Source organism: Hyperoodon ampullatus, assembly GCF_949752795.1.
Source record: "Hyperoodon ampullatus genome assembly, chromosome: 18".
NCBI classification, from domain to species: domain Eukaryota; kingdom Metazoa; phylum Chordata; class Mammalia; order Artiodactyla; family Ziphiidae; genus Hyperoodon; species Hyperoodon ampullatus.
The window spans coordinates 236122-262365 of record NC_136931.1 but is presented as its reverse complement, the minus strand read 5'-3'; the positions used below and the strand labels follow the sequence as shown (position 1 = coordinate 262365).

Genomic DNA, 26244 nt, shown 5'->3' with positions numbered 1-26244 from the left:
CCTGTGCCTTTCCAATTCTGTCTTCTTTGGTTATAGGTCCAGGAATGGGCCTGCTGAATGATATTGTAGCTCAATGTGTACCTTTTAAAGGCATCTCCATTCTGTTCTCATTAGTGGATCTTTCAAGGGTACGTCCAACTGAAAGTTGAGGTTATGCATTTCTCCACAAACACTTCAGCATTTATTGTTTATAGGTTTCTTGCTGATGGTTATTCTGAGGTGTACCAGCTGAAACCTCTTTGTAGCTGAATTTGCGTGTGTCTCATAATCCGTTGAAATTAAGCTTTAAGGCATGTCCATTTTATTTTTCAAACTGTGATTACAGCTTAGCTGTTCAAAGTGTTTTCTTAAAGTATGTGTCACATTTTGACATTTATTGGCCATTACCTCCCTCAAGGCATTTTGTGGGCAGGTCTCATTTACAGCCATGCAGTACTTGTTCACATGAAGTGACCATTAGCACAGGTTTTAAGCTGCTTTTGCAGGTAACGGCCAGAGGGTGGCAGCCTTTCTACGTTCCCCACGCTGGTACTAGGGAAACAGACCTTCCTGCCACTGGTGTTCCTCGGTTATAAATTAGAAAAGAATGTGCCGGGATAAACCCCCAAATGCTTACGTCTCCTTACTTATGTTTGTTTTTAAATTTAATTTATACTTTTTATTGGAGTTATATTCCATTGTGTACATGGACCACTGCTTCTTGGTGCACTCCTCTGTTGATGGACATTTTCGTTGCTTCCAAGTGTTGGCTATGGTAAGTATTGCTGGAGTGCAGAATTGCCAGTCTGTGAGGTTTTGATTCTCATTTTCTCAGGTGACAGGTCCAGCAGTGGGTATGATTGATTTCCTGGTAGTGCAATATTTCCCTTTTCAAAGCACCTCCATTGTGTTTTCATTAGTGGCTCTTACCACGTCCCCCTTAGAACGGAGGGTACGCACTTCTCCACAATCGCTTCAGCATTTATTGCTTGCAGCATTTTGTTAATGGCCATTTTGACTGCTGTGAGCTAATACGTTTTTGTAATTTGGGTTTGCGTGTCTTTACAAATACCTAAAATTCATCATTTTTCCAAGCCGTTTTTGTTTCTGTTTAAAAAAAAAAAGGAGAAAAAACTGTGCATACAATATACCTCTTGAAATTGTCTTCTTGGAAGGTTGCCCTCTTTTGAATTTCTTATTCGGTTTTCGATCCCAGGAATTTTTTGGTGGACACGTGCCATTACAGAACTGCACGTTTGGAGAATACTTAGTGACCATTAGCAGTGGGTTTAAAGCGGCTGTTGTGTGAAACGGTCACAAGGAGGCAGCATTTCTCCATTCCCCAATCTGGGTAGTAGGGCAGGAGAGCCTTTCTGGAAGTCCTGTTCCTAAGTTGTAAATTAGAATGGAATGTGCCAGGAGAAACCCCCATAAGTTTATGTCTCATTACTTCTTGTTGGTTGTCTTAATTTTTGTAATCGGGGTAATGATTAGAATATTGTTTGTCCTAGGTGTACACAATCTGGTTCATTTGTACATTTTATATGTCTATTCATATACAGATCCTCTGCCCATGCAAAATATTACACAGTGTTCCATAGACCTCCCTTGCTATATGGTCGGTCTTTGTGACACATGTATATAATATGTATTGGTATATGTAACACTGATCTTAATTTATCCATTCCTCCCACCTTTCCTTTTAGATAAGTATAGTTTTTTCCTACATCTGTGAGTGTCTTTCTCTGTGGAAATATTTTCCTGTGGGTCAGTTATTAGATAACGCCTATAAGTAATATCATAGGATATAGGTCTTTTGATTTCCAACTTACCTCATGTTCCATGATTATCTCTAGGCTCATCTGTGGTGCCTCAAAGAGCAGTGTTTCATTGTTCTCCATGGTGAATATTCCATTGTGTACATGGACCTCTTCTTCTGTATCCATTCACCTGTTGATGGACATTTTGGTTGCTTCACTATCTTGGCTATTGTGAATAAGGCCGCAGTGCAACTGACAGAGCCTGTGTCTTCCCGATTCTGGACTTCTCAGGTGAGAGGCCTAGTGGTGGGCCTGCTGCGTCGAATGGAAAACGAAGGGAGTAACCAGGCAACGTCAGTTACCATGGCAGCCCTGGGAAAAACATTACCAAGTGACACTAACACTCCCAGGAGCCTACATTTGTTTCCACAATAAGTATCTCATTTCAAAGTACTATAATGTGAAATATGCATCTCAGTCAGAACTAGAGGTTACTCAGTGTCTGCTGTGATCGGAGGAAAAGAGAAGGGCCTTTACACAGTATCTAAAGCAATGACACGAAGAAACTAGGGGCCACGGGCAGAGACACACAGGCTCAGACAGGCTCCAATCTCTATGACATTCTGAGGAGATTCACTTTGTAAGGGCTCGAGCACGAGAAAGCAGCCACTAACCAGCTACCCGGTCTCAAATATGTGGAGAAAGTCGATGTAAATGCTTACCTATGTATTATTCTTTTCTGATCATTCTTTCAGTGTATCCCTTCTGGCTTTGTGCAAAGCGATTCTTCGTTTTGTACCTGAAAAATGAGTGGCACATGTAAATGGATGAAACTTGTCAGAGCAGACATCCACGGAGCTCTTCAGCTAACGAACGAGGAGCTCCGAGTTCTGGGAAAGAATCGTAAAAGTGGTGTAGAATCACAATATCTTAGAGCATCCTTTATATGAAATCCCCTCTTTCATATCACCAGTCACTGGTCATCAGCCTATACATGAACTTTGCAGTGACAGAAAACCCAGCACTGTCTAGACAGGTCTAGGCACTTCTAGTTGCTACGGCAGTCTATATCAAATTCAGAATCTGACTCCCTGTCACGCATCAGTCCCAGTCTGCCTTCTGCAATGGTACACCCCATGGCACACCTCATCTCTTTTCCATCTGGCACATTTCCCAAACACACGAGGACAATTTTGTTCTTCCTGAAGCTCTCTTCTCCCACGTCACCCTCCTAAGTCACTCCTTCCTTCCTGTGTTTATGACTTTGAGGAGCCCCCAAGGTTTTCTCATCCCAAGGCCATGACAAGCAATGGCATCAGTGTGCCTGCTACAGATTCTGGGAAAGGGGCAGGGCCACACGAGGGTCTGGCAAATGTGACTGACAACCTGAGGTGAGAGTACATGGGACAACCTCAGCCTCTCTTCAGTCCTCAGCCTCTATCCAAGGTTTCTCCATAGCACACTACTGACATTTTGGGCCAGATCATTCTTTTGGGGGTGGTGGGGAGGGCTGTCCTATGCCTTGTACGATAATGTAGTAGCATCCTGGCCACTACCCACTAGATGTCTGCAGCACCGCCCCCCACCCCCACCCCCCACACCCCACACCCCGGATGTGACCAAGAAAAATGTCTCCAGCCATTGTCAAACGTCCTGGAGGACGGGTGATGGCAAAATCACCCTCACTCAAGAGCCACTGCTCTTTCCAATGACTCTGTTCACCCATGAGGACTCAAAACCCTCTCCTCTGCTGGCTTAGCCTTCAACTCTCCAGAACGTCTATCGTGTATCAAAATGCTATTTGAAATCTGATAGTATTTATCTCTGTAACGGTATCTGATGAAAGTAAAACTCTTTCGCCAGATGTTAATAACCTCCCAGGTGATTAATCCACGTTTACCTTATCTCCTACCCAAGACACTGGAAATTACAGAAATGATCGGACACCCATTTTCGGTACCCGTTCAGGAAGTACCTGTTGTCTAAGGCTTTTTGGCAACCTGAACAACTGAATTGAAGTAAAATATTCTGCCTGACCGTGGCTTTGTGAGACAAGACACAAACCTGTAGCAGGACCCTCCTCTCTGCTATTTACGGAATTGAGGTATCTGACCGGAAAGCCGTTGGAGGTGAACTACCCAAGAAAGCAGTGGGTTCAGGATGAGAATCTGGAAAGGGTGACAAGGGAGGGGAGAATGAACCTCAGCTGAAAAGAAAGGGGAAAAGTACCAAGAGTTGAGTTCTCTTGACTGAAGAGAAGATACGCTGAAAGCCATCAGCTTGCCCTCGGGGCCCTCAGCTCTCTGGGGAGCTCTAAGGGAAGGGTGAGCCTGGACCTACGACTCCGGACTCCTGGTCTCGGCCCCCAGGCCTGACCATTCACTCAGACTCTCAATAAATACTTGTATTCAAAGACCTTACACGGGGACCACATCTGGGAAAACATCGCCGCACCCTCATCATAAGTCACAGGGGGAGACCCGAACTGGCCAAGCCATGACAGGAGCTGTGGGGGCGACAAAAGAGCACGGCAGGGATCGGACGTCGGATCGCCAGAAGCCCTCCGCCCTCCTGGTTCGTAATGCCAGGGCCCCATCGCCGCGTATCGCCGGACCCCGGTCCTGCCTCCGTCGCGCACCCTTCCCCAAGGTTGGCGGGGGTCTGGAGTCACCATCCCCGGTTCGGACCTACGGACCTCGCCGCTGCTGAGCTCTACAGGTCCCGCTCCTTCCACACAGTTCGCCGAGTCCGCGGGCCTTACTCAGCCGCGCCGGCCGCCGGCCGCGAGGCCTTGGCGCGCCCGTGACGTCACTGTCGTGCGCCTCTCCCGCAACAAGGGGTGTTGGCGCGCCTGTGACGTCACTGTCGTGCGCCTCTCCCGCAACAAGGGGTGTATGGCTCTCGCACGGCGGCTGCGGCTGTTGTCGCTCGCGGCTCGGTTGCTTCTGGCGCCTCGCCGGGACCTGACGGTCTGCGGTCCCATCGAGCCCCTGCCCGTGGTGCGCATCCTGCGGGCTCTACAGCGGCGGCAGGAAGAGCGGCAGAGTGGGCAGCGGAGCCCCCCCGCGGCCGGTGCTGGCGCGACCTGGGCCGCTGCCACAACGACTGAGCTCACGTGCCGCAACTACTGAAGCCCACGCGCCTAGAGCCGGTGGCCCCCAACAAGAGAAGCCACCACAATGAGAAGCCGGTGCACCGCAACGAAGAGGAGCCCCCACTCACCGCAACTGGAGAAAGCCCACGTGCAGCAACGAAGACCCAACACAACCAAAAGTAAACAAATAAATAAAATGAAAAAAGATCCAATACAGTATTGTTAACCATAGTTGCCATGCTGCACGTTACATCCCAGAACGTATTTGTCTTGTAACTGGAAGTTTGTATCCTCTGACCACCCTCACCCATTTCCCCCCCACCTCATCCCCATAGGTTAAAATTTTAAATAGAGGAGCCCAGATAAACTTCAATGAGAAGGTGACATCTGAGCAGAGATTTGAGTTAGCCAAGTTCGTATCTAATGGAAGAGCGCACAGGAGAGGTAAGGGCCAGTGCAAAGACCCTGGGGCAGGAGCTTGTCTGGTGTGTTAGAAGAACAGGAAGGAGGCCACTGTGGTTGCAGCACAGAAAGGAGAAGAGGGTAATGGAAGTCAGATACACAATGGATGGAGAGCAGTAAGCAGGTAGGACACAGTGGTCGGACCCCGAATGGCCTTGTCGGACGCTCTGCGGGCTGTGTTAGCGCTTCACGATAGGAGCCAGTGAAGGATCTGAAGGAGAGGAGTGGCATGACTGATCACATTCCCCATCATCACGCTGACTGCTGTATGAAAAACAGACTGTGGGGGCCACGGTAGACACTGGCAGATCATCAGAAGGCTCTTCTGTCACCGATGTCAGAGATGATGGTGGCTCAGGACGGAGAGATAGTAGGGGAGGGGGTGAGAAGTGGTCACATTCTAAAAATATTTTGAGGGTAGAGCAACAGGGGTAAAACGAAGAAAATCCAAATCCCGTGGCCCAGAGATAACTGTTAATTTATTTCTTCTAAGCAAACTCGGTCCCTCCTAAAAACCACAAAGCTTGCCAAGGATGCTCTTCTCAGAGGTACCACCTTTGTACTACTCAGCCCACTCCGGCATGCCCTCCCCCTCTGCCACTCTCCCCAAAACTGCTCTGATTAAAGTCACCAATTACCTCGAAGTGGCTCAATCTATGAGACACTGACCTGTCCTCAGTCTTGTTCTGCTAGCAGCACATGGCATGGTGAAGCCTCCCCTCTTGCTTGACCTCTCTCCTCCCTGGGTTCGTCGACCGCACACTCTCCCAGTTTTTCTCTCTACCCCTGCTTTGCAGTCTCTTTTCCTGGTTTCACCTCCTGCCCTCACACGTTGAGGTTGCTCCTCAGTCGTGGGCCCTCTTCCCTGCTAATTTCACACATCCTGCCCCACAAATTTATTCACTCCCATGGTATAAAATATTGGCCACGATCATCTCCAAAGGCATCCCAACCTCACACCAACTGCTCAAAACACATCCCCACTCGGATGTGTTAAGGGCATCTCCTACTCCACGTGTAGAAAACAAAGCCTTGATCAACCTTCCTAAGCCTCGTACTCTGTCTCCAATTATTTATTCAACGGACACTTACTGAGCCCCTAAGATATGCCAAGCACTGCTAGGCACTAGAGACAAAAAGATGAGGCAGGAGGGTAAGGTTCAATAGAACAGAGGGTTATAGAAAGGGAACTTACAAATATGTGTGAAAATAAAAGTGTGCATGGTGCTATGATGGAGCACTTACGTAAGGCTGTAGGAGTCTAGCTCAGCAGCGAAGAGACTGATGGGGGTTGAGGAGGGCCTCCCTCAAAAAATAATCTCTGTGGACTTCCCTGGTGGCGCAGCGGCTCAGAATCCGCCAGCCAGCACTATTTACAATAGCCAGGACATGGAAGCAACCCAAGTGTCCATCGACAGACGAAGAGATAAGAAGATGTGGCACATATATACAATGGAAGATTACTCAGCCTTAAAAAGAAACGAAATTGAGTTACTTGTACTGAGGTGGATAGACCTAGAGCCTGTCATACAGAGTGAAGTAAGTCAGAAAGAAAAACAAATACCGTACGCTAACACATATGTATGGAATCTAAAAAAATAAAATAGTTCTGATGAAGCTAGGGGCAGGACAGGAATAAAGACGCAGACGTAGGGAATGGACTTGAGGACACGGGGAGGGGGAAGGGTAAGCTGCGATGAAGTGATAGAGTAGCACTGACATATATACAATACCAAATGTAAAATAGCTAGGTAGTGGGAAGCAGCGGCATCGCAAAGGGAGATCAGCTCAGTGCCTTGCCACCACCTAGAGGGGTGGGATCAGGAGGGTGGAGGCAGACTCGAGAGGGAGGGGATACGGGGATATACGTATGCATAGAGCTGATGCACTCTGTTATACAGCAGAAACTAACACACCACTGTAAAGCAATTATACTCCAATAAATACGTTTAAAACAAAACAAAACAAAAACAAAAACAAGAATCCACCTGCCAATGCAGGGGACACGGGTTTGCTCCCTGCTCCAGGAAGATCCCGCATGCCTCGGAGCAACTAAGCCCACGAGCCACCGCTACTGAGCCCACGCGCCGCAACTTCTGAAGCCCGCGCACATAGAGCCCGTGCTCCGCAACAAGAGAAGCCCCTGCAGTGAGAAGCCCGTGCCCCACGACGAAGGGTAGCCCCTCCTCGCCGCAACGACAGAAAGCCCACGCGCGGCAACGAAGACCCAACGCGACCAAAAATTGATTAATTAAAGCTTATATTTAAAAAAAAAAAAAAAAAAAACAAAGAAAAAAAATCTCTGCTGGGAATTCCCCGGTGGTCCTCTGGTTAGGACCCTGTGCCTCCAGTTCAGGGGGCCTGGGTTCAATCCCTGGTTGGGGAACTAAGATCCCGAAAGCCGGCACCGCAGCCCAAACAAAAATGAAATAAAATAAAATATATTAAAATAAAAAAAGAAAGGATCTCTGATTCAAGGTCTACAGGGTGAGAAGGTGGTTATCAGGCCAATATGTGGGGAGAAAATTTTTCCCATTTCAGTAAGTAGCACCTCCATTTACCCAATTACACACCATTAACCCACATTCCCCACATCCAATTCATCGCTTACTCCTATTCGCCTCCAAGCCATCACTAACCTTCCAAATATGACTCTAACGTGCCTGCTTTACTCCACCTCCAAGGCCACCACTGTGCACAAAGCCAGTCTCCTAATGAGTCTCCCCAAATCTTCTCCTGCCCCCTCCTATCCATTCTCTTACAATAGCCAGTATGGTGTCTGAAAAAGGCATCTCTGCTAACACCACTTCCCTGTTTATACCCTGCAATGGCTTCCCACCAACTTTAGGATAAATCCCAAACAGATGATGGACTGGAGGTTGGAAGACCAGAAGCAGGTAGGGTGTTAGGTTAGAAAGAGGGATAAAGGGTCTAGGCAAACAGCGAAAAGGGCTGAAAAGAAAAGGATCGGCACTTGTACAACAGTCCGGATGCAGGCAGGAGAATGCAGGAATAGCGAAGGAATACGAATAGCCAGCCACTTTTTATTTCTGCAATGCCTTTGCAATTCCCAAAGTGCTTCACTTATAACTGTGATTCTCCAACCTAGCTGTACATTAGAATCATCTGGAGAGATTTTTAAAACTACCAATGGCCAGGCCTCACCCCATTTTAATCAGAATATACACTTCACTAGGGCAGGAATTTTGTCTGTTTCATTCACTGTCCATATGGAAAGTACCTGGGACATACATGGTGCTCAGAAAATATATACTGAATGAATAAATGAAGGAAGGAATGTACCACTATCACCTGAGATCCAAGGAGACATTCTTTTCAAAACTTAGGGAGTAACCAGGCAACGTCAGTTACCATGGCAGCCCTGGGAAAAACATTACCATGTGACACTAACACTCCCAGGAGCCTACATTTGTTTCCACAATAGGTAAACCTTTCTCATTTCAAAGTACTATAATGTGAAATATGCATCTCAGTCAGAACTAGAGGTTACTCAGTGTCTGCTGTGATCGGAGGAAAAGAGAAGGGCCTTTACACAGTATCTAAAGCAATGACACGAAGAAACTAGGGGCCACGGGCAGAGACACACAGGCTCAGACAGGCTCCAATCTCTATGACATTCTGAGGAGATTCACTTTGTAAGGGCTCGAGCACGAGAAAGCAGCCACTAACCAGCTACCCGGTCTCAAATATGTGGAGAAAGTCGATGTAAATGCTTACCTATGTATTATTCTTTTCTGATCATTCTTTCAGTGTATCCCTTCTGGCTTTGTGCAAGGCGATTCTTCGTTTTGTACCTGAAAAATGAGTGGCACATGTAAATGGATGAAACTTGTCAGAGCAGACATCCACGGAGCTCTTCAGCTAACGAACGAGGAGCTCCGAGTTCTGGGAAAGAATCGTAAAAGTGGTGTAGAATCACAATATCTTAGAGCATCCTTTATATGAAATCCCCTCTTTCATATCACCAGTCACTGGTCATCAGCCTATACATGAACTTTGCAGTGACAGAAAACCCAGCACTGTCTAGACAGGTCTAGGCACTTCTAGTTGCTACGGCAGTCTATATCAAATTCAGAATCTGACTCCCTGTCACGCATCAGTCCCAGTCTGCCTTCTGCAATGGTACACCCCATGGCACACCTCATCTCTTTTCCATCTGGCACATTTCCCAAACACACGAGGACAATTTTGTTCTTCCTGAAGCTCTCTTCTCCCACGTCACCCTCCTAAATCACTCCTTCCTTCCTGTGTTTATGACTTTGAGGAGCCCCCAAGGTTTTCTCATCCCAAGGCCATGACAAGCAATGGCATCAGTGTGCCTGCTACAGATTCTGGGAAAGGGGCAGGGCCACACGAGGGTCTGGCAAATGTGACTGACAACCTGAGGTGAGAGTACATGGGACAACCTCAGCCTCTCTTCAGTCCTCAGCCTCTATCCAAGGTTTCTCCATAGCACACTATTGACATTTTGGGCCAGATCATTCTTTTGGGGGTGGTGGGGAGGGCTGTCCTATGCCTTGTACGATAATGTAGTAGCATCCTGGCCACTACCCACTAGATGTCTGCAGCACCGCCCCCCACCCCCACCCCCCACACCCCGGATGTGACCAAGAAAAATGTCTCCAGCCATTGTCAAACGTCCTGGAGGACGGGTGATGGCAAAATCACCCTCACTCAAGAGCCACTGCTCTTTCCAATGACTCTGTTCACCCATGAGGACTCAAAACCCTCTCCTCTGCTGGCTTAGCCTTCAACTCTCCAGAACGTCTATCGTGTATCAAAATGCTATTTGAAATCTGATAGTATTTATCTCTGTAACGGTATCTGATGAAAGTAAAACTCTTTCGCCAGATGTTAATAACCTCCCAGGTGATTAATCCACGTTTACCTTATCTCCTACCCAAGACACTGGAAATTACAGAAATGATCGGACACCCATTTTCGGTACCCGTTCAGGAAGTACCTGTTGTCTAAGGCTTTTTGGCAACCTGAACAACTGAATTGAAGTAAAATATTCTGCCTGACCGTGGCTTTGTGAGACAAGACACAAACCTGTAGCAGGACCCTCCTCTCTGCTATTTACGGAATTGAGGTATCTGACCGGAAAGCCGTTGGAGGTGAACTACCCAAGAAAGCAGTGGGTTCAGGATGAGAATTTGGAAAGGGTGACAAGGGAGGGGAGAATGAACCTCAGCTGAAAAGAAAGGGGAAAAGTACCAAGAGTTGAGTTCTCTTGACTGAAGAGAAGATACGCTGAAAGCCATCAGCTTGCCCTCGGGGCCCTCAGCTCTCTGGGGAGCTCTAAGGGAAGGGTGAGCCTGGACCTACGACTCCGGACTCCTGGTCTCGGCCCCCAGGCCTGACCATTCACTCAGACTCTCAATAAATACTTGTATTCAAAGACCTTACACGGGGACCACATCTGGGAAAACATCGCCGCACCCTCATCATAAGTCACAGGGGGAGACCCGAACTGGCCAAGCCATGACAGGAGCTGTGGGGGCGACAAAAGAGCACGGCAGGGATCGGACGTCGGATCGCCAGAAGCCCTCCGCCCTCCTGGTTCGTAATGCCAGGGCCCCATCGCCGCGTATCGCCGGACCCCGGTCCTGCCTCCGTCGCGCACCCTTCCCCAAGGTTGGCGGGGGTCTGGAGTCACCATCCCCGGTTCGGACCTACGGACCTCGCCGCTGCTGAGCTCTACAGGTCCCGCTCCTTCCACACAGTTCGCCGAGTCCGCGGGCCTTACTCAGCCGCGCCGGCCGCCGGCCGCGAGGCCTTGGCGCGCCCGTGACGTCACTGTCGTGCGCCTCTCCCGCAACAAGGGGTGTTGGCGCGCCTGTGACGTCACTGTCGTGCGCCTCTCCCGCAACAAGGGGTGTATGGCTCTCGCACGGCGGCTGCGGCTGTTGTCGCTCGCGGCTCGGTTGCTTCTGGCGCCTCGCCGGGACCTGACGGTCTGCGGTCCCATCGAGCCCCTGCCCGTGGTGCGCATCCTGCGGGCTCTACAGCGGCGGCAGGAAGAGCGGCAGAGTGGGCAGCGGAGCCCCCCCGCGGCCGGTGCTGGCGCGACCTGGGCCGCTGCCACAACGACTGAGCTCACGTGCCGCAACTACTGAAGCCCACGCGCCTAGAGCCGGTGGCCCCCAACAAGAGAAGCCACCACAATGAGAAGCCGGTGCACCGCAACGAAGAGGAGCCCCCACTCACCGCAACTGGAGAAAGCCCACGTGCAGCAACGAAGACCCAACACAACCAAAAGTAAACAAATAAATAAAATGAAAAAAGATCCAATACAGTATTGTTAACCATAGTTGCCATGCTGCACGTTACATCCCAGAACGTATTTGTCTTGTAACTGGAAGTTTGTATCCTCTGACCACCCTCACCCATTTCCCCCCCACCTCATCCCCATAGGTTAAAATTTTAAATAGAGGAGCCCAGATAAACTTCAATGAGAAGGTGACATCTGAGCAGAGATTTGAGTTAGCCAAGTTCGTATCTAATGGAAGAGCGCACAGGAGAGGTAAGGGCCAGTGCAAAGACCCTGGGGCAGGAGCTTGTCTGGTGTGTTAGAAGAACAGGAAGGAGGCCACTGTGGTTGCAGCACAGAAAGGAGAAGAGGGTAATGGAAGTCAGATACACAATGGATGGAGAGCAGTAAGCAGGTAGGACACAGTGGTCGGACCCCGAATGGCCTTGTCGGACGCTCTGCGGGCTGTGTTAGCGCTTCACGATAGGAGCCAGTGAAGGATCTGAAGGAGAGGAGTGGCATGACTGATCACATTCCCCATCATCACGCTGACTGCTGTATGAAAAACAGACTGTGGGGGCCACGGTAGACACTGGCAGATCATCAGAAGGCTCTTCTGTCACCGATGTCAGAGATGATGGTGGCTCAGGACGGAGAGATAGTAGGGGAGGGGGTGAGAAGTGGTCACATTCTAAAAATATTTTGAGGGTAGAGCAACAGGGGTAAAACGAAGAAAATCCAAATCCCGTGGCCCAGAGATAACTGTTAATTTATTTCTTCTAAGCAAACTCGGTCCCTCCTAAAAACCACAAAGCTTGCCAAGGATGCTCTTCTCAGAGGTACCACCTTTGTACTACTCAGCCCACTCCGGCATGCCCTCCCCCTCTGCCACTCTCCCCAAAACTGCTCTGATTAAAGTCACCAATTACCTCGAAGTGGCTCAATCTATGAGACACTGACCTGTCCTCAGTCTTGTTCTGCTAGCAGCACATGGCATGGTGAAGCCTCCCCTCTTGCTTGACCTCTCTCCTCCCTGGGTTCGTCGACCGCACACTCTCCCAGTTTTTCTCTCTACCCCTGCTTTGCAGTCTCTTTTCCTGGTTTCACCTCCTGCCCTCACACGTTGAGGATGCTCCTCAGTCGTGGGCCCTCTTCCCTGCTAATTTCACACATCCTGCCCCACAAATTTATTCACTCCCATGGTATAAAATATTGGCCACGATCATCTCCAAAGGCATCCCAACCTCACACCAACTGCTCAAAACACATCCCCACTCGGATGTGTTAAGGGCATCTCCTACTCCACGTGTAGAAAACAAAGCCTTGATCAACCTTCCTAAGCCTCGTACTCTGTCTCCAATTATTTATTCAACGGACACTTACTGAGCCCCTAAGATATGCCAAGCACTGCTAGGCACTAGAGACAAAAAGATGAGGCAGGAGGGTAAGGTTCAATAGAACAGAGGGTTATAGAAAGGGAACTTACAAATATGTGTGAAAATAAAAGTGTGCATGGTGCTATGATGGAGCACTTACGTAAGGCTGTAGGAGTCTAGCTCAGCAGCGAAGAGACTGATGGGGGTTGAGGAGGGCCTCCCTCAAAAAATAATCTCTGTGGACTTCCCTGGTGGCGCAGCGGCTCAGAATCCGCCAGCCAGCACTATTTACAATAGCCAGGACATGGAAGCAACCCAAGTGTCCATCGACAGACGAAGAGATAAGAAGATGTGGCACATATATACAATGGAAGATTACTCAGCCTTAAAAAGAAACGAAATTGAGTTACTTGTACTGAGGTGGATAGACCTAGAGTCTGTCATACAGAGTGAAGTAAGTCAGAAAGAAAAACAAATACCGTACGCTAACACATATGTATGGAATCTAAAAAAATAAAATAGTTCTGATGAAGCTAGGGGCAGGACAGGAATAAAGACGCAGACGTAGGGAATGGACTTGAGGACACGGGGAGGGGGAAGGGTAAGCTGCGATGAAGTGATAGAGTAGCACTGACATATATACAATACCAAATGTAAAATAGCTAGGTAGTGGGAAGCAGCGGCATCGCAAAGGGAGATCAGCTCAGTGCCTTGCCACCACCTAGAGGGGTGGGATCAGGAGGGTGGAGGCAGACTCGAGAGGGAGGGGATACGGGGATATACGTATGCATAGAGCTGATGCACTCTGTTATACAGCAGAAACTAACACACCACTGTAAAGCAATTATACTCCAATAAATACGTTTAAAACAAAACAAAACAAAAACAAAAACAAGAATCCACCTGCCAATGCAGGGGACACGGGTTTGCTCCCTGCTCCAGGAAGATCCCGCATGCCTCGGAGCAACTAAGCCCACGAGCCACCGCTACTGAGCCCACGCGCCGCAACTTCTGAAGCCCGCGCACATAGAGCCCGTGCTCCGCAACAAGAGAAGCCCCTGCAGTGAGAAGCCCGTGCCCCACGACGAAGGGTAGCCCCTCCTCGCCGCAACGACAGAAAGCCCACGCGCGGCAACGAAGACCCAACGCGACCAAAAATTGATTAATTAAAGCTTATATTTAAAAAAAAAAAAAAAAAAAACAAAGAAAAAAAATCTCTGCTGGGAATTCCCCGGTGGTCCTCTGGTTAGGACCCTGTGCCTCCAGTTCAGGGGGCCTGGGTTCAATCCCTGGTTGGGGAACTAAGATCCCGAAAGCCGGCACCGCAGCCCAAACAAAAATGAAATAAAATAAAATATATTAAAATAAAAAAAGAAAGGATCTCTGATTCAAGGTCTACAGGGTGAGAAGGTGGTTATCAGGCCAATATGTGGGGAGAAAATTTTTCCCATTTCAGTAAGTAGCACCTCCATTTACCCAATTACACACCATTAACCCACATTCCCCACATCCAATTCATCGCTTACTCCTATTCGCCTCCAAGCCATCACTAACCTTCCAAATATGACTCTAACGTGCCTGCTTTACTCCACCTCCAAGGCCACCACTGTGCACAAAGCCAGTCTCCTAATGAGTCTCCCCAAATCTTCTCCTGCCCCCTCCTATCCATTCTCTTACAATAGCCAGTATGGTGTCTGAAAAAGGCATCTCTGCTAACACCACTTCCCTGTTTATACCCTGCAATGGCTTCCCACCAACTTTAGGATAAATCCCAAACAGATGATGGACTGGAGGTTGGAAGACCAGAAGCAGGTAGGGTGTTAGGTTAGAAAGAGGGATAAAGGGTCTAGGCAAACAGCGAAAAGGGCTGAAAAGAAAAGGATCGGCACTTGTACAACAGTCCGGATGCAGGCAGGAGAATGCAGGAATAGCGAAGGAATACGAATAGCCAGCCACTTTTTATTTCTGCAATGCCTTTGCAATTCCCAAAGTGCTTCACTTATAACTGTGATTCTCCAACCTAGCTGTACATTAGAATCATCTGGAGAGATTTTTAAAACTACCAATGGCCAGGCCTCACCCCATTTTAATCAGAATATACACTTCACTAGGGCAGGAATTTTGTCTGTTTCATTCACTGTCCATATGGAAAGTACCTGGGACATACATGGTGCTCAGAAAATATATACTGAATGAATAAATGAAGGAAGGAATGTACCACTATCACCTGAGATCCAAGGAGACATTCTTTTCAAAACTTAGGGAGTAACCAGGCAACGTCAGTTACCATGGCAGCCCTGGGAAAAACATTACCATGTGACACTAACATTCCCAGGAGCCTACATTTGTTTCCACAATAGGTAAACCTTTCTCATTTCAAAGTACTATAATGTGAAATATGCATCTCAGTCAGAACTAGAGGTTACTCAGTGTCTGCTGTGATCGGAGGAAAAGAGAAGGGCCTTTACACAGTATCTAAAGCAATGACACGAAGAAACTAGGGGCCACGGGCAGAGACACACAGGCTCAGACAGGCTCCAATCTCTATGACATTCTGAGGAGATTCACTTTGTAAGGGCTCGAGCACGAGAAAGCAGCCACTAACCAGCTACCCGGTCTCAAATATGTGGAGAAAGTCGATGTAAATGCTTACCTATGTATTATTCTTTTCTGATCATTCTTTCAGTGTATCCCTTCTGGCTTTGTGCAAAGCGATTCTTCGTTTTGTACCTGAAAAATGAGTGGCACATGTAAATGGATGAAACTTGTCAGAGCAGACATCCACGGAGCTCTTCAGCTAACGAACGAGGAGCTCCGAGTTCTGGGAAAGAATCGTAAAAGTGGTGTAGAATCACAATATCTTAGAGCATCCTTTATATGAAATCCCCTCTTTCATATCACCAGTCACTGGTCATCAGCCTATACATGAACTTTGCAGTGACAGAAAACCCAGCACTGTCTAGACAGGTCTAGGCACTTCTAGTTGCTACGGCAGTCTATATCAAATTCAGAATCTGACTCCCTGTCACGCATCAGTCCCAGTCTGCCTTCTGCAATGGTACACCCCATGGCACACCTCATCTCTTTTCCATCTGGCACATTTCCCAAACACACGAGGACAATTTTGTTCTTCCTGAAGCTCTCTTCTCCCACGTCACCCTCCTAAATCACTCCTTCCTTCCTGTGTTTATGACTTTGAGGAGCCCCCAAGGTTTTCTCATCCCAAGGCCATGACAAGCAATGGCATCAGTGTGCCTGCTACAGATTCTGGGAAAGGGGCAGGGCCACACGAGGGTCTGGCAAATGTGACTGACAACCTGAGGTGAGAGTACATGGGACAACCTCAGCCTCTCTTCAGTCCTCAGCCTCTATCCAAGGTTTCTCCATAGCACACTATTGACATTTTGGGCCAGATCATTCTTTTGGGGGTGGTGGGGAGGGCTGTCCTATGCCTTGTACGATAATGTAGTAGCATCCTGGCCACTACCCACTAGATGTCTGCAGCACCGCCCCCCACCCCCACCCCCCACACCCCGGATGTGACCAAGAAAAATGTCTCCAGCCATTGTCAAACGTCCTGGAGGACGGGTGATGGCAAAATCACCCTCACTCAAGAGCCACTGCTCTTTCCAATGACTCTGTTCACCCATGAGGACTCAAAACCCTCTCCTCTGCTGGCTTAGCCTTCAACTCTCCAGAACGTCTATCGTGTATCAAAATGCTATTTGAAATCTGATAGTATTTATCTCTGTAACGGTATCTGATGAAAGTAAAACTCTTTCGCCAGATGTTAATAACCTCCCAGGTGATTAATCCACGTTTACCTTATCTCCTACCCAAGACACTGGAAATTACAGAAATGATCGGACACCCATTTTCGGTACCCGTTCAGGAAGTACCTGTTGTCTAAGGCTTTTTGGCAACCTGAACAACTGAATTGAAGTAAAATATTCTGCCTGACCGTGGCTTTGTGAGACAAGACACAAACCTGTAGCAGGACCCTCCTCTCTGCTATTTACGGAATTGAGGTATCTGACCGGAAAGCCGTTGGAGGTGAACTACCCAAGAAAGCAGTGGGTTCAGGATGAGAATTTGGAAAGGGTGACAAGGGAGGGGAGAATGAACCTCAGCTGAAAAGAAAGGGGAAAAGTACCAAGAGTTGAGTTCTCTTGACTGAAGAGAAGATACGCTGAAAGCCATCAGCTTGCCCTCGGGGCCCTCAGCTCTCTGGGGAGCTCTAAGGGAAGGGTGAGCCTGGACCTACGACTCCGGACTCCTGGTCTCGGCCCCCAGGCCTGACCATTCACTCAGACTCTCAATAAATACTTGTATTCAAAGACCTTACACGGGGACCACATCTGGGAAAACATCGCCGCACCCTCATCATAAGTCACAGGGGGAGACCCGAACTGGCCAAGCCATGACAGGAGCTGTGGGGGCGACAAAAGAGCACGGCAGGGATCGGACGTCGGATCGCCAGAAGCCCTCCGCCCTCCTGGTTCGTAATGCCAGGGCCCCATCGCCGCGTATCGCCGGACCCCGGTCCTGCCTCCGTCGCGCACCCTTCCCCAAGGTTGGCGGGGGTCTGGAGTCACCATCCCCGGTTCGGACCTACGGACCTCGCCGCTGCTGAGCTCTACAGGTCCCGCTCCTTCCACACAGTTCGCCGAGTCCGCGGGCCTTACTCAGCCGCGCCGGCCGCCGGCCGCGAGGCCTTGGCGCGCCCGTGACGTCACTGTCGTGCGCCTCTCCCGCAGCAAGCGGAGTATGGCTCTGGCATGGTGGCTGCGGCTGTTGTCGCTCGCGGCTCGGTTGCTTCTGGCGTCTTGCCGGGATCTGACGGTCCGCGGTCCCAACGAGCCGCTGCCCTTGGTGCGCATCCCGCGGGCTCTACAGCGGCAGCAGGAAGAGCGGCATAACGGCCGGCGTAGCCCCCCCGCGGCCGATGCTGGCGCGTCCTGGGCTGCCGCTGATGTCAGTGAGGCGACCCGACTTGAACCAGCCGGCTCACCTCACGCTGGGCTCTTGGAACTCGCGCCACTCTCTTCGTGCGGCTGGAGGAATCGGTGCACCCACGCGGACCATTTCTCCATCGAGTGCGCGCAACATGAGGCTCCAGCGCTGCGGAACCTTTCGCCCAAGGACAGCTGCACTGAAGTGTGTCTGTAGCTCCCCGTTCTGAGCGCGCTACAGGAGGCTGCTCCCGAAGTTGTTCGGCCCACAAACGTGCAGTCGAGTACCATTCCCCCACTTCTTCGCGGCCGCCACATTCTCTGCGCCGCAGAAACCGGCAGTGGCAAAACTCTCAGCTACATGCTACCTCTCCTTCAATGGCTGTTGGGCCAGCCAAGCCTGGACCCCTGTCGTATCCCTGCTCCTCGAGGCCTGGTTCTTGTGCCTTCTCGAGAATTAGCCGAACTGGTGCGTGCCGTGGCCCAGGCCTTGGGCAGCTCCTTGGACCTCCAGGTGCGGGAGTTAGGGGGAGGCCATGGCATGAGGAGGATCAGGCTGCAACTGTCCAAACAACCTCCAGCAGATATTCTGGTGGCCACTCCGGGGGCTCTGTGGAAGGCCCTGAAAACTCAACTGATCAACCTGGAGCAGGTCTCCTTCTTGGTGTTGGATGATGCAGACATGCTGTTGGATGAAATCTTCCTGGAACTGGTGGATTACATCTTGGAGGGGAGCCATATAGCAGAAGGCTCAGCTGACATAAAAGACCCCTTCAATCCCAAAGCTCAGTTAGTGCTGGTGGGTGCCACATTTCCCGAAGGTGTAGGCCAGCTGCTGAGTAAAGTTGCCAGCTTAGACTCTCTAACCCCCGTTACCAGTGACAAGCTCCACTGCATCATGCCTCATGTCAGACAGACATTCATGAGGCCGAAGGGAACAGAGAAGGTGACTGGGTTGGTACAGATCCTTAGGCAGCATGACAGAGCATATAGGACTGGCGCCACAGGAACTGTTCTGGTGTTCTGTAATTGCTACAGCACTGTGAACTGGCTGGGGTATATATTCTGGATGACCACAAAATCCAACACTTAAGACTGCAGGGACAAATGTCAGCCTCAATGAGAGCAGGCATCTTCCAGTCCTTCCAGAAGGGCTCCCGAGACATTCTTCTCTGCACAGACATCGCCTCTCAGGGCCTGGACAGCACCCAGGTGGAGCTAGTCATCAATTATGATTTCCCTCTCACCCTGCAAGACTACATCCACAGAGCAGGGAGGGTGGGCCGGGTGGGGATCGAGGTGCCAGTCACTGTCATCAGCTTTGTGACCCATCCCTGGGACGTGAGCCTGGCTCAGAAGATTGAACTGGCAGCTCGCCAGAGGAGAAGCCTTCCAGGACTGGGGTCCTCAGTGAGAGAGCCTTTGCACCAGCGAACCTTATTGCAGCGGGCTTATATATGATGCCATAACAGGGACCTTTCCCTCTGTGCTGGATGGGTGAGCACACTTGTCAGTAGGGTGCTCTGGGCTGCCTAGTCACCTTCTGAGGACCCGGGCTGCTGTCTGGCTTCAAAAGGTAAGTTGCTGGCCAACACTTGAGGGTGAACTACTGAGCTTGGCTCTCTGTAGTCTTTCACGTGAAGAATAATGTCGATCTTGGCTCTGTATTATGTCATGGTTTCTAACAATAAGCGATGTTTCTATGGGTTCCCCTTAATAACAGTTTCCACTGGGGCAGAATTCAGTAGACCCTGAGAAGATTCACACTCCAAACTACCACACTTAGGACGAAGGCTCTTTCAATTGATGTTTTAGTTTAAATTTTGTTTCCTGCCCCCAAACATCCATTAAGCCTCCAGGAGAAGGAAAAGGGGATGTGACTAGCAATAAAGAGAAATTTTCTTCACAACAATGGCCATGGCAAGCTTAAGCACTTTTGGTGAAATCTCTCTGGGAAGTACTGGCAGAGGAATAAAAGGCAAACTGACACAGAAATATTGCTTGGTGTGCATTTCCAGGCTCTGCCTTCTTTCTCATCTCTTGGTGGCAGGTGGAGGAAGAGAAGAAAAGGTTAAACTTTTTTATAAACCAGCAGAATAAGCTTATAACATCCTGCCACTATCTCTGCATAGGTTCTAGTCTCTGCAGCATTATATAAGCTTTGCCCAAAGTAATGAACTGTTGAAAGTCAAATGTAATACTTCACCAAACAACTTAAAAATGCTTGCGCACTGGAAAGGGTTAAGTTGCAGAGAACACAAATGGACCCAGAGCAACCTTTGCCGAAAGAGAATATTGTGCTAAATGTACAGTCATAGCTCTTTTCCATATGAAGAAACAGTCAGAAGGATAAAAGAACTTGGTCAAAATCACACAAGTCGGTAGGAAAGAATCTGGTTTGTCTGTCCTCAGGGTTGTGTTCTTTAACCACCAGGCTAGCTTTTCTCAAATCTGATTCATGCATAGAATAACTATACACCTCTGCTTGCCTTGAATATTCCCTGTTTATACATATGCCTGCTGCAGTTTTTAATACTGCCCACTTTGACTCCCAAAAGCAACCGAGAATACACAATAATTTGGTCTCTCTATCCATGGACCGCTGTGGTGGGACTGCCCAGGAAGCTTATGAAAAGTGCAGCTTCCTGAGCCCTACTCCAGATCTAGATAAGTTTTCTGAGGGTTGGCTCAAGAATCCAGGTGCAAGGCTTTTTAAGTGGTTTGGGGGAGCCCCCCAGGTGATTCGCTCGCTCTCTTAAGTTCATAAACCGTTTATTCTGCCTCCCCCGGATGCCCAGCCAGGTCCTGTTAAGGTAGGAGTCCCCACACCACATCAGAGGGATGCTCCCAGCCAGGTAATCTCTGGAGCCTTGGAGATTCTGAATGGTCTCATGCTGGCCCACCTGCCGTGACAAACCTCCGCCAGAGCAAGCATTCCCCTTCACATTTACCTTCTACCACTCCCAAAGGCAGTCTGCTCCAGTGAGGCCTGACTTCGTCTGTCCTAACGGGCACCCACTGATTCAAGCAGTTTAGGGATAGAAGGTGCTGTGGTTCTCAACCAGGGTGGCCCAACCTCTAAAAGGGTAGTCCAAGCAGTCTCTACCTCCTGGGCACATCCCCTCTGCAACAGCCCCAGTAAACGAAGGTCCCATCTTTGCTTTTTTAAGGTCGGCAACAGGGAGTCCCCTCCAAAAGAAGGTTCTCTCTCATTGCCACACTATCAAAAGCTGCCCCAAATGTGGTTCCTTCCTGTGGGCCTGATCAGGCTAAGGGCAGAGTTGTCTCTTTCCTTCTCTGAGTCGGACCAAGTTGTCTTACTAACCCCTCTTCACAGTGTTGACCGTGATTTTCACGGGGGCTGCTGCTGAGCCTTTCTCTCATCCTTTCATGGTGGAGAGAGAGAGGATTGTAATGATTTTTACTTCTAGGGGAGAGGGGAGTGGAATGATTACGTTGTCATTTTGTATTGTGTCCTTTTGTCATGAATTTGTTTTGAATTTCATATTAAAATGGGCCCACCATTCCCACTTTGTGAGGTCATTCAGCACCCTCATTTTGCACCTTTAACACTTCTCTCAGTATCACTTGGAAATGTTTGAAACGGCATGAGCTTGTCCTCACATTCCTATCAGCTGTAAATCCGGAGCCCCGACATGAACGTAACCATTGAGCAGAACCCCTCTCCACTAGCTGTGTAACACTGGGCAGGCTCCTTAACATCTTGGTTTTTCTAAGCCCTCAGGTGTAAAAATATGAGGGTTCTATGAATTTATATTTGGGGCAGGACAAGGTCGAGAAGAGTGTGTCTTTGCTTGTATTCTTCCAAACTGGAATGTCTTCCCTCTCTTCCCCATGGGTCCAAATCTCACTTGTCCTTCAGGCCCACTGCCAAGGAGCCTTCCCTGATTCCCCAGTCCACACAATTCTCTTCCTCTTAGGGTCAGTGCCATACAACCTAGCTGTCTCTTAACGTTAATCTTGCCTCTCAAGCCAATTTCAGAATGTGGGTCTCTCTTGCCCTCCTGGGGCCCCTGGGGCTGTACCAGCCCACCTGCATGCCCCACGTGGGGTGTCTACTAGACTAGAGCATGGGCGGGGAGGCCCAGGTGTGAGGGGCCAGGCAGAGCACCTCTGCCTCCACCCTGCGCTCCTCCACAAAACTGCCCCTCCTCCTGAAGCCTGACAGCAAGTCACAGGTTCCTTATTATGACCTCACTGGGTGGTGATGACCTCACAGGCCTTCTCACAGTTTCCATGGCAGCGTAACTATGGAAACGTGCTGCCCTCAGAGAAACTTCCCTACCAGTTCTCCACCAGATACCAATCTCTTTGGTTGTCTGAGAGAGAATGTCTGACCGGATCGTCTATATTTACTCAAACCTGTGCTCTGTTCCCTGGCTGGGCAGTGCAGCAGGTACACCGAGACCGGGCATCTGTAGAAGAGGCATGGTGTACACACAACCTCACCTGGCTGCCACATGTTCCTGTGGGGCGGGCCCACTACGTAAACCTCAGCACTTTCCCAGCTGTAAGTAATACCAGTGACCTGGGACACCTTCAGGGTCCCACAGTGCTCACTGCTGAGGACAAGTGAAAGGTCATCGCTGAACTAGTGTTCAGGAAGCTTCTGATCTTTATAAATGTTGCCTTCCGCTTTGGGCTACAGGATGCTTCCATTCAGACCCTTTCCTGATTGGCCTCTTAGCAAAAGGCAAGTGCATTTTTGTTGGCAGATGGTAAACGGAGCAGTTTGAGGAAGAGGGCCACTCTTGAACCACACCTTCAAACCCAGGTACCTCTGTGCTGTCATGTACACATCTATATCGGTCCCCTCAGACACATCCCATACTGAGCTGCTGAGTACTAGGGGAGAGGGTGGTGCCATATTCATGGGAATACCGGAAGAACCAAGGGGGGTGATGAAGTGCTAGTGAGACTGGAGGGCTGAGCAGATGGTGTCCCAGGAGGCTGGGTGGATGTGAGCCTACACTTGGTACCCAGAACCCGGTTCTGAGTCTCCTGATCACTCTGCCTCAGTATTTGGCCTTGTTCTAATCTAGATAAAAGTATCAGACGGCTAGAGTTCAGTGTGGTTGTAACAGGCATTATAAATGGGGCCCAAGAGGGGTTGCCAAAGTGGGAGGGGTCCTTAACCTATTTATATTAGATTATCTTTTTCCAAAACTTGAAAGACGTTTCCATTAAAGCCTCAGAAGTGACACACTGCAAGAAATGTTTTCTCTGTTGTGGAAGGGAGAGATGGAGAGGATCATGATTGCAATTTCTTTCGGGTTCTACTGTTTTCCCTGGCAACGGTGAAGAGACTACCTCACCTGATGCAGCCGTAGGCTCTAGGAATTGCTTTTGCAGCCAGTGTCCCTTTTCTAGGGACTCATAGAGGTGATGGGCCAAGTCTGTGTTTTGGATGTCAAGTAGATTAAAGGTCTTCAGCCAGAAACTGGGAGAGACATGAGAGAGGGAAATTCTGGCAGGAGACTGTGTACAGCAGAAGTGACTGATCAGTTCTGCTTTTCTTTGCAGCAGCTGTGGCTCCCATTTCTCCTCCTAAACCTGGTCACTACCATGTCCTCAACCGAGGGTGTGGAGAAACGCAGTTGGGCCGGCATGGGGAGACATACTGCCTGGTTGGTGGCTACCGGGCCTACGGGGATGCTCCTTTGGCCACGCCAGCAAAGGCGGAAGCCGAGAAGCCAGTCCCCAGACGTGCTCCCGAGAGAAAGCACGCTCCGGAAGAGTCGGACGAAGATCTCGGTTGCTCCAGACCCAAAATCCGGTGCCAGGAGGCGGACTCCACAGAATCTTGCTGGCTGAACCATTCTGAAGACAGGGCAATGGTTTAACTGCCTAAGGCAGCGAATGCCTCTTCCTGCAGTGACCCCTCCCGCCCACCCCCCACTGCCCACTACCACAGATTAGAACCTGCGTCGTTCTGTCTGAGCCTTCCTCAGCCAGGAGCCTCCCTGCACACTCAATGGCCATAAGCCAGGAGCCTCAGAAAGTGAGGTTTGAAATGAGAGTCTGCCCTGAACATCCCAGGGTGGAAGCTGGCCTGGAAGAAAACCTGGCATTCCTCTGCTCAATCCTCACGGGCCCCTTTGTGAGCTGGAGAAAGTGAAGTCTGCACTCTGCGAGCCGAGGAGGATGCAGGAGCAGAGACAGGGTACAGAGAAGCCTTAGCAGTCTACCACATGGGCTCCTGCCCTGAGCCATCGTCAGCGGCCACCACCACAAACCAGGGGGGAGCTGGGCTTTTTGAAACTGAAAGCAGCAATCTGTGGCTTCCCAAAGAGCCTCCTGCCTGGGGTCTCAGGAGGCAGGGTAGAGAGGCCCAGGAAGCCCTGCTCCCTGAAGCAAGAACAGGATGGAGAGTCAAGCAGCACGCACCCCGCCCCGAGGTTCACATGCTCCTTTATTGCCAGCCCTTTCTGTCCCCAGTGGGGTCCCTTACTGCTCAATAAAATGTTTCTCTGTAACAGATTTGTAGGGTCGCCAGTGCTCAGACTTAGGTCACTACCCCTGTGCTAGGCACTCCTGCCACCTGGGAAAGGTTCCAAAGGTGGAACAGCTCCAGGGGGTGCCAGGGATCAGAGCAAAAACTTGAGAGGCTGGGGATGCAGGAGTTTGGGCACAGCCCCTAAATCATCTCAGTGGTTGAGCTGCTATGAGAAGGCACATCCCCAGTGTGCGTGTGTGTGTGTGTGTGTGTGTGTGTGTGTGTTGGGGGGAGGGGGTCCCTAGAGGAGGCAGCTAGAGGGAGGGCCTGAGGCTGGAAATGGGGAATGGCGTGCGGCCTCTGAGCAAGCACAGGCACTTAGCCCTTGAGGTTTCTGGGAAAGCTAGAGCCACAAGGGCCACGAGATAAGGCAAGTGTAGCAGCAGAACCCAGGTGCCAGGTCTTTCTTCAGAACCTACACTTCTCCACGAGGCTGGGCCTTCCACACTGAGGTAGGAGGGATCCTGGCCAGAAGGTCAGCCAGCAGCTCTGGGACGAAGGTTGCTGCGGTGGGGGCTCTTCTGCCATGGAAGCGACTTCATTTCCTTCCACACAAATAGCCTACTGACTGAGTTCCTGCTCTGTTGAGTAAAAGGGTGTTGACTCTCCCCAGAAGGTTGTTCAGTTCACATCCCAAAAGTCCCTCTATTCAGGCCCTGGGGAGGTGTAGCAGCTCCTGAGGGCGCTCTCCTGAGGCTGGCTGACAGAAGTGGGGGAGGTTCCTGATAGTTCCCAGGCGCTGGTTCAAGTCCCCAGAGAATGGTCATGCAGGTTGGGGAGTCAAGTAGGAGGAGAGAGAAGGTCGGGGGCAGAGGGCCCCCTCCTGAATCCAGAGCTCACAAGGTTACCCCCGCCATTTCCAGAAACTATCTCTTCCTCCACACCAGCCCCCATGGCCCAGTACCGGGAAACCGGGAGCCCAGAGCAATTGTGGCCACAGAGACCCTCGCACGCAGCCCTCGGGGTGGGCGGGGCCGGCTGCAGGCAGATGGGGACGAGGTGTGCTCCCGGGAGGCCACGGGCTGCAGGTGGCCCTCTGAGAGAAGCACCCCATTTTGGACAGGAAGGTTAGAGGCGGGGGAGAGCACCCTAGGGCGCCCCCTCGGAGCAGTGGGTGTGGGAAGAGGGGCGGGGGCGGAGGGAACCCGCGATGGGAGGCGAGTGGGCTCTCAGCAGAGGCCAGCTTAGCCCGCGGGAGCTGCCTCTGAGCAGGGGGCGGGAGGGCAGTGCCGCCCTGTGGCTGCAGGGCTTCCCGGATCGCGGCTCTCCGCACACGGGTCGCAGGGTCCTGTGACTCTGTATCCCCTCCCTCACCCCGCCCCCCTCGCGAGGCCGCGCCGCTGGGTGGCCTGTGTCGACGGGCAGAACCCCATCGCCCGCCCCTCTCAGACCCGCCTCTGCCCGCCTGCCTTGCCCTGCGCAGCTTGCGGCCCAGGGGCCTCGAAGGTCCCCGTGCACGCAGCCAGCGGCCTCTGCTGTGCCTGCTGCTCCTGCTGGGTCTGCTGCTGTGATCAGTAACCCTCCTGCAGACCACGCTGGGCACCTCCAGCACCCCAAGTCCGCGGGAGCGCACGCGGGCCCTGATGCGGGACTTCCCGCTTGTGGAAGGGTGGCTGCAGTGTGTGCGGGCTGCTGGGGGCCTGTGGGGGCCTAACCTGGCCCTGGGCAGGGGAGGAGGTCCGGAGCATGTAGCGCTAGTGGGGAGGCTCCCTCACACCACCCCTGGATGTCCTCTCCATCATCTATGGATGCCCTTCCCCTTCTCTGTCATCCCCTCCCTGGTGGGAAACCCTCAGCCCAGGCCTCAGCTGCTCCTAGTATAGTCTGTGT

General features: G+C 50.7%; 1 long non-coding RNA gene and 1 pseudogene across 2 annotated transcripts; one reads left to right on the top strand and one right to left on the bottom strand.

Annotated features, from left to right (window-relative positions):
- Positions 1-2456: 2456 nt before the first annotated feature.
- On the bottom strand, positions 2457-11048 carry LOC307066961. Its single transcript, XR_013811398.1, has 3 exons — positions 11000-11048; positions 9034-9110; positions 2457-2538 (listed from the first exon to the last, which is right to left on the bottom strand). It is a non-coding gene; the product is annotated as an uncharacterized lncRNA (long non-coding RNA).
- A 150-nt stretch (positions 11049-11198) lies between these two features.
- Positions 11199-19358, top strand: LOC307066208 (putative ATP-dependent RNA helicase DDX28; annotated as a pseudogene). Its single transcript has 2 exons — positions 11199-11419; positions 17925-19358. The product of its transcript is annotated as a putative ATP-dependent RNA helicase DDX28 (transcript).
- Positions 19359-26244: the final 6886 nt, after the last annotated feature.